The sequence below is a fragment of the Manis pentadactyla genome, chromosome 11, assembly GCF_030020395.1.
Source record: "Manis pentadactyla isolate mManPen7 chromosome 11, mManPen7.hap1, whole genome shotgun sequence".
In the NCBI taxonomy this organism is placed as follows: Eukaryota; Metazoa; Chordata; class Mammalia; order Pholidota; family Manidae; genus Manis; species Manis pentadactyla.
Window position 1 is genome coordinate 57,089,651 of NC_080029.1, and position 6,578 is coordinate 57,096,228.

General features: G+C 32.1%; 1 pseudogene; it reads right to left on the reverse strand.

The window, feature by feature from the left end:
* Positions 1 to 1,335: 1,335 nt before the first annotated feature.
* On the reverse strand, positions 1,336 to 2,189 carry LOC118910275 (la-related protein 7-like; annotated as a pseudogene).
* Positions 2,190 to 6,578: the final 4,389 nt, after the last annotated feature.

A 6,578-nucleotide genomic window follows, 5' to 3' on the forward strand; every position in this document is an offset into this window, starting at 1 on the left:
GACTTTTCTTCTACCTACTTTTTCTATCTAATTACTGCTTTTGGATATTCCTGACTTCTACAGTGTCAAATTTTATAATATTTTAAATCTTCTATCTTTCATGCTTTCTTGCTTAAGTTTTTTAAATTGAGGTATAATTGATACATAACTTTTAGGTGTACAACATGATACAGTATTCATAAATATTGTGAAATAATCATAAATCTAGTTAAAATTATCACCTTATGTGTTTATAAATCTTTATCTTATGATGAGAATTTTTAAAAACTATTCTTACAGACTTTCAGACATGCAATACAGCATTAGCTATAGTCACTATGTTGTATATTATATTTCACAATGTATTTTATAATCTGAGGTTTGTACCTTTTGATTACCTTCACCCATTTCACCCACCTCATATCCCCTTCCTCTGGCAACTACCAATCTTTTCTCTCTATGTGTGAACTTGTTTTTTGTTATTTATTTTGAGATACTACATATAAGTGAAATCATATGGTATTCAGTTATCATAACACCCTCAAGGTCCACCCATTTTGTTATGCATGATAATATTTTTTTCTTTTTTATGGCTGAACAATATTTCTCTGTGCATGTATAAATAATTTTTCTTATTCAGTCATATATCCCTGGACACTTCAGTGTTTTACTTATCTTGACTATTATAAATAATGCTTTAATGAACATGGGAGTGTGAATATCTTTTTAAGTTAGTGTTTTTATTTTCTTTAGATAAATACCTAGAACTGAAATTTCTGGATCATATGGTCATGCTATTTTTAACTTTGTGAGAAACCTCCTTAATGTTTTCCATAGAGTTGCACCAATTTACATTTCCATCAGCAATACACAAGATTCTCTTTTCCCCACATCCATGACAATACTGTTGATTTTTTGATAATAGTCATCTTGACAGGTGTGAGATTGCATCTCATTGGGGTTTTGATTTGCATTTCTTTGATGCTTGGTGATGTTGAGGACATTTTTATGTATCTGTTGGCCATCTATATGTCCTCTTTGGGAAAAATGCTATTTAGAATCTCTTGCCTTTTTTTTTTTTTTAATGTTCAAAATGCTTTTATTTACTAAGTTACTTTAAGATTGCTTTCTGTAAGACAATTTCAACAAATAAAATGTTCAGTGAAAAACGATAGTATACAATGTACTTGTCTATAGAAAAAGGTCTTATATACGAGTTAAGGAACAAAGATATTTCTTTTAATTGAATGTAGGTTTTAGAAAAACATTCATTATGCATTACTACCATAATAAAAATGGATTTTGTAAGGTTAACTCAAGTCCAGTGAAATTTTAAGAGGTGAACCAAAAGTTTTTTCAGTCATATTCAGAAAATCTAATGTGTTTACTTGCTTGTTGAGTCTTTGCAAGTCTTTTCAGCTTTGGTGATTAACTTCTCAGTGCCTCTTTTGTTTACACGAGGCTGATTAAGTTTGGCCTGCCTATCTACCAGAATCTTTTGCCAGTATCTCTGTTCATGATCACCAGAAAGGATCTGAGTTTCCAGCAGTGTTTCTTTTTAATTTCCATATGTGCATTTATTTCTGCTTGAGCATCCTCAGGAGTTTTAAATCTAACATGGCATTCTGTATCTCCTTCTAGCAAATCAACATAAACAACTTCTGAGATAGCTGCCAAAGCATCCCTGACTTGTTTTCTGCCAGGTAGAGGCTGGGTGCTGATTATCTTCACAATCACACCACTCACAAACTGTGGTCCTGCTGCATTAACCTTCTCCTGGGGACAACACTCTTCACTGTTTGCTGCGTTCTCATTTTTCATTCCAGACTTATTAGGTACTCCATGGTCTGTTTCCATTTCCGACTCTGATTTTATTTGGGATATTGTTTTTTTTTAAGGAAGCCATGCTGGCTTTTTGCATTGCTAAATACTCTTTTTTCAAATCTATCCATTCACTCTGTGACTTGCAACCACTCTTCCTCCCAGCTTTTCTTTCTTTAAACACATACCCTCAAATTATTTCCTGAATTCTAAGTCCATCTAGCAAAGCAAAGGGGGATTCCCCTTTCCCCAACATTCAGATTAAATGTTTTAAATTTGCCAGTTCAGTTCTTGAATATGCTTCCATAATCGAATTTATGAAAATAAGTTTTGAATTAACTAACTAGTAACATTTACTACAACAGTCCTCTCTGAACAAAAATGAGAGACTAAAATTTAAGGATTATTTGTTAAACTGCTTCCAACTTGAGAGAGATAACATTCCTCAGCATTTACTCTAATCAAAAGGCTCTCTTGCCTTTTTTTAATCGGATTTTTAAAAAAATATTGAGTTGTATGAACTCTTTATATACCTTGGATATTAATTCATTTTTAGATATGATTTGCAAATATTTTCTCCCATACTGTGGGATACCTTTTTGTTTTGTTGACTATTTAATTTGCAGTGCAGAAGTTTTTAGTTTGATTCAGTCCCACTTGTTTATTTTTACCTTAATTTCCTTTGCTTTTTTTTTTGGTATCAGATCCCAAAAAATCAAAGGCAAGACTGATGTCAAGAAGCTTACTGTTTATGTTTTCTTTTAGGAGTTTTATCATTTCAGATTTTACATTCACATCTTTAATCTGTTTTGAGTAGATTTTTGTGTATGGTTTAAGATAGTCTAGTTTCATTCTTTTGCCTGTGGCTATCCTCTTTATCAGTACCATTTAGCAAAGAGGTTGTACTCTCCCCATTATATATTTGTGGCCTTGTTGTAAGCTAATTGACCATATATGTGTGGGTTTATTTCTGGGCTCTCAATTCTGTTCTGTTGGTCTATGTGTCTGATTCTATGCAAATATCATACTGTTTTGATTATTATAGTTTTGCAATAGAGTTTGAAATCAGGGAATGCGATGTCTCCTGCTTTGTTCTTTTTCAAGATTGCTTTGGCTATTCAGGATCATTTGTGTTTTCACAAAAATTTTAGTTTTGTTTGTTCTATTTCAGTGAAAAATGCCATTGGAATTTTGATAGGGATTGCATTTAATCTATATAGTACTTTGGGTAGTATGGACATTTTGACAATAGTTTTTCCAAGCTAGGCATACAGAATATCTTTCCATTTAGTTATGCCATCTTCAGTCTCCTTCAATAATATTTTCTAATTTTTAACATACTGATCTTTCATTTCCTTGGTGAAACTTATTCCCATGTATTTTATTCTTTTATTGCAATTGTAAATGGGATGGTCTTCTAATTTCTATTTCTTTAAAAAAATGTCACTGAAACTTTGATAAGGATTATATTGAATCTGTAGATTGTTTTGGGTAATATGGACTTTTTAACAATATTCTTCCAATCCATGAACACAGAATTTATCTTTCCATTTATTTATGTCTTCTTCAGTTTCCTTCATCAATGTCCTAGTTTTCAGTCTACAGGTCTTTCACTTCTTTGGTTAAATTTATTCCTAGGCATTTTATTCTTTTTGATGCAATTTTAAATGGGATTGCTGTCTTAATACTCTGTTATTTTGTTATTAGTGTATAGAAATGAAAAATACTTTGTAATTGATTTTTGTACCCTGAAACTTTACTGTGAAATTGTTCATTAGTTGTACTTTTTCTTGTGTGTGTGTGTTTCCTATGTATGTCATTTCACCTGCAAGTAAAGGTAGTTTTACTTCATTTCCAACTTGGGTATCTTTTATTTCTATTTCTTATCTAATTGCTGAAAATAAAAATGATGAGAGTTATTATCTTTGTGTTGTTCCTGGTCTTAGTGGAGAAGTCTTCAGCATTTCTCTGTTGATTATAATATTAGCTGTGGGCTTTTTATATATGGCCTTTATATTTTGTGCTATATTCCCTTTATATGCACTTGTGGAGTTTTTATTTGTTTTTTTTTAAAGTTTAAAATCTGTTTATTGCTTATAAAACTGCAGTCTGGCCCACCTCTCTCTCCTGCTCCATCAGCAGCAAAAACTTGTGAAGTTTTTATCATAAAAAGTTGAAGAGAAAAATCTTGATTTCAATTTAAGCTTTTAAGGAGAGTTCACTGGATACAGAATTCTAAGTTGGAAGTTTTTTGCCTGTAAATACTTAAAAAAATTTCACTTCACTTCTTGCTTCCTTGGTTTCTAGTGAAAAGTCTATTAAAATTCTTTTTTTAAATGAGACATATACTTTGTAAGTATTAATATCAAGAATAAGGAAAATCAAGGCTATATGCACAAACAGAATAGAGAATATTGTACAGTAAATTGTAACAGTCCATGAGAGATTTACTAAAGAGACTTGTATCCTTATATAGCTCACGGTATTGCAGTAAAATATAAACACTGAATTAGAGTTCTAGAAATACAATAACATGTTAAAATGAGATTTGATTAGCAAAATTTAATGTAACTCATTTGGAATATAAAAATCCATGTGGGCAAAAATAGAATATTTGAGAATCAAGCACAATTTAAGAGTTTTATACAAAAGTGTTATCTTAACACATTATAAATACATATCCTTTTTATGTCCATGGAACACTGCACATACACATCACACCCCACCCCCATACTAATACACTTAGCCACAAACAAATGTAATAAATCCTTGTACAGGTAAAATATGTTTTCCCTACTCTGGCTCATAAGATTTTCTTTGTCTTTTGTATTCTGTAGTGAATATGACATGACTAAATATTGTTGGTTTTTATTGCTTTGCTTGATTTAGTATTTACCCTGCTTGTATTCTTTGAGTTTCCTAGAGTCTGTGGTTTTGTGTCAGTCATTAATTTTGGAAAAACCTAGAACATTGTTATTTCAAATTTCTTGTTTTACTTTTTGTTCTGTCATTCCAATTACTTTTATGTTAAAATTTTTGAAATTGGTGGACTGTTCTTGAATGTTCTGTTTCCTTCCTTCCTTTACTCTTGGCCATTCAGTTTGGGAAGTAACTATTGTTATATTGTTGTCACTGATGCTTACCTTGGCTATGTCCTGTTTACTGATGATGCCATTACAGAATTCTCATTTTTCGTTGGACTATTATTGATTTTTTAAATATATTATTAAATGCAGCTTCCATCTCTGCTCACATTACTCAATTGTTATTGCCTATGGTCTTTTTCCATTAGAGCCCTTAATATACTAATGACAGTTATTTTAAATTGCATGATAATTCTAATATCTGTGTCACATCTGTCTGGTTCTGACAATTGCCTTGTTCTTTTAGACTGTGCTTTTCCTTGTATTTTGACATGACTTGTAATTTTCTGTTGAAAGTCAGATATGTTGTAGCATATAATAACTGAGGAAAGTAGGCTTTTGGTGTTAGAATTTGTGGTAATCTTTCTAGAAGTTGAGTTGCTATAGTAAGAGGTGTCAGTGGCTTCAAATTCCTCTAGTGTTCTTGTTTTTATTTAACTCTCTTTTTGTCTTACCTTAATACTTAGAGTCTGTATCTTTCAACCCACTGTTGTAATTGAGCCCTGTAAGTATGGTGGTAAGATGTTAGAGACATGACATGTTTAATAATCTTCCAGTTGAATATCCATGGGATTGTGTCTTAAGGCTGTGACACTGACAAGTGTTTCTCCAGTTGTTTAGCTCTTTCACCCTGTGCCTTAGTCTCTTCCCTATGAAATTTTCCCAGTGTATTCTTTGAAGCCCTGATCTCTATTAAATTATTTTTATATGTTAAGATGATAAAGAAAGGCAGAAGAGTCCTAGAGTCAGAGGAATTACCTTACCCTAACTGGGTGAAGGCTATGACAATGAATTTACCCCTATAGCATTGGCATTTGTTATGTAGAACTATCCGGGTATATTTTAAAGTGATTACACCTCTGACAGAGACGCTAGGGAATCTGAATTAAATCTTTGCCAAAACATGGTGAGTTTCCTGAATTTAAAGAGCATGACATGTGGGAGCTCCCTAAGACTGTATCCCTATAAGTTTCTCATTCTCAGTTTCCAGCGATTTGTCAAAATTTCCATTTCAATGTTCCTTCCAGTTTATTACTTCAGAAACTTCTTCTTTGGGTAAACTGATATTGGCTGTGATTCTCTGCATGCATTTGCCTCTTTTATGGTGATATGTTTGTGTATAAATTTTCATGGCTTATTTTGGGTCAGCAGATTACTCCTAATATGGATATCTTAGATAAGTGGAAAATCTTACAAATAAGGGAACGATTTCACTCCAGGAAAAAAATAGAATAAAACTCATAGATTGTCACTAGAGAACTCAGTTAAGCTGTGCTGTACACTACAGAAGGCAGGGGGAAGAAAATAAGAAAGCAATGGATAAGAAGCTGTATAAATTAAACTCCATAAATTATGGAATAAAATGTCTGTATAGAACTGAAGTAAAATATATTCCTCTGGGGTTTATTTTCCAATGACACATTGAAATCTCTGACTTCACGAATCTAATTTAATCCTCAGTTAAAATGAACTGGATTTCACCGTGTCTGCTCTGAGTGCCTCATATACTTCATGGCAAGAGTATCAATATGACCTTGATTCATAGTTTTGAAGTGGAGAATTTTGAAAACAGCTGGAGGAGATAACACATTTATATTCTGTCTAATATATGTGTTTTAGTTGAAGAATTGTTAT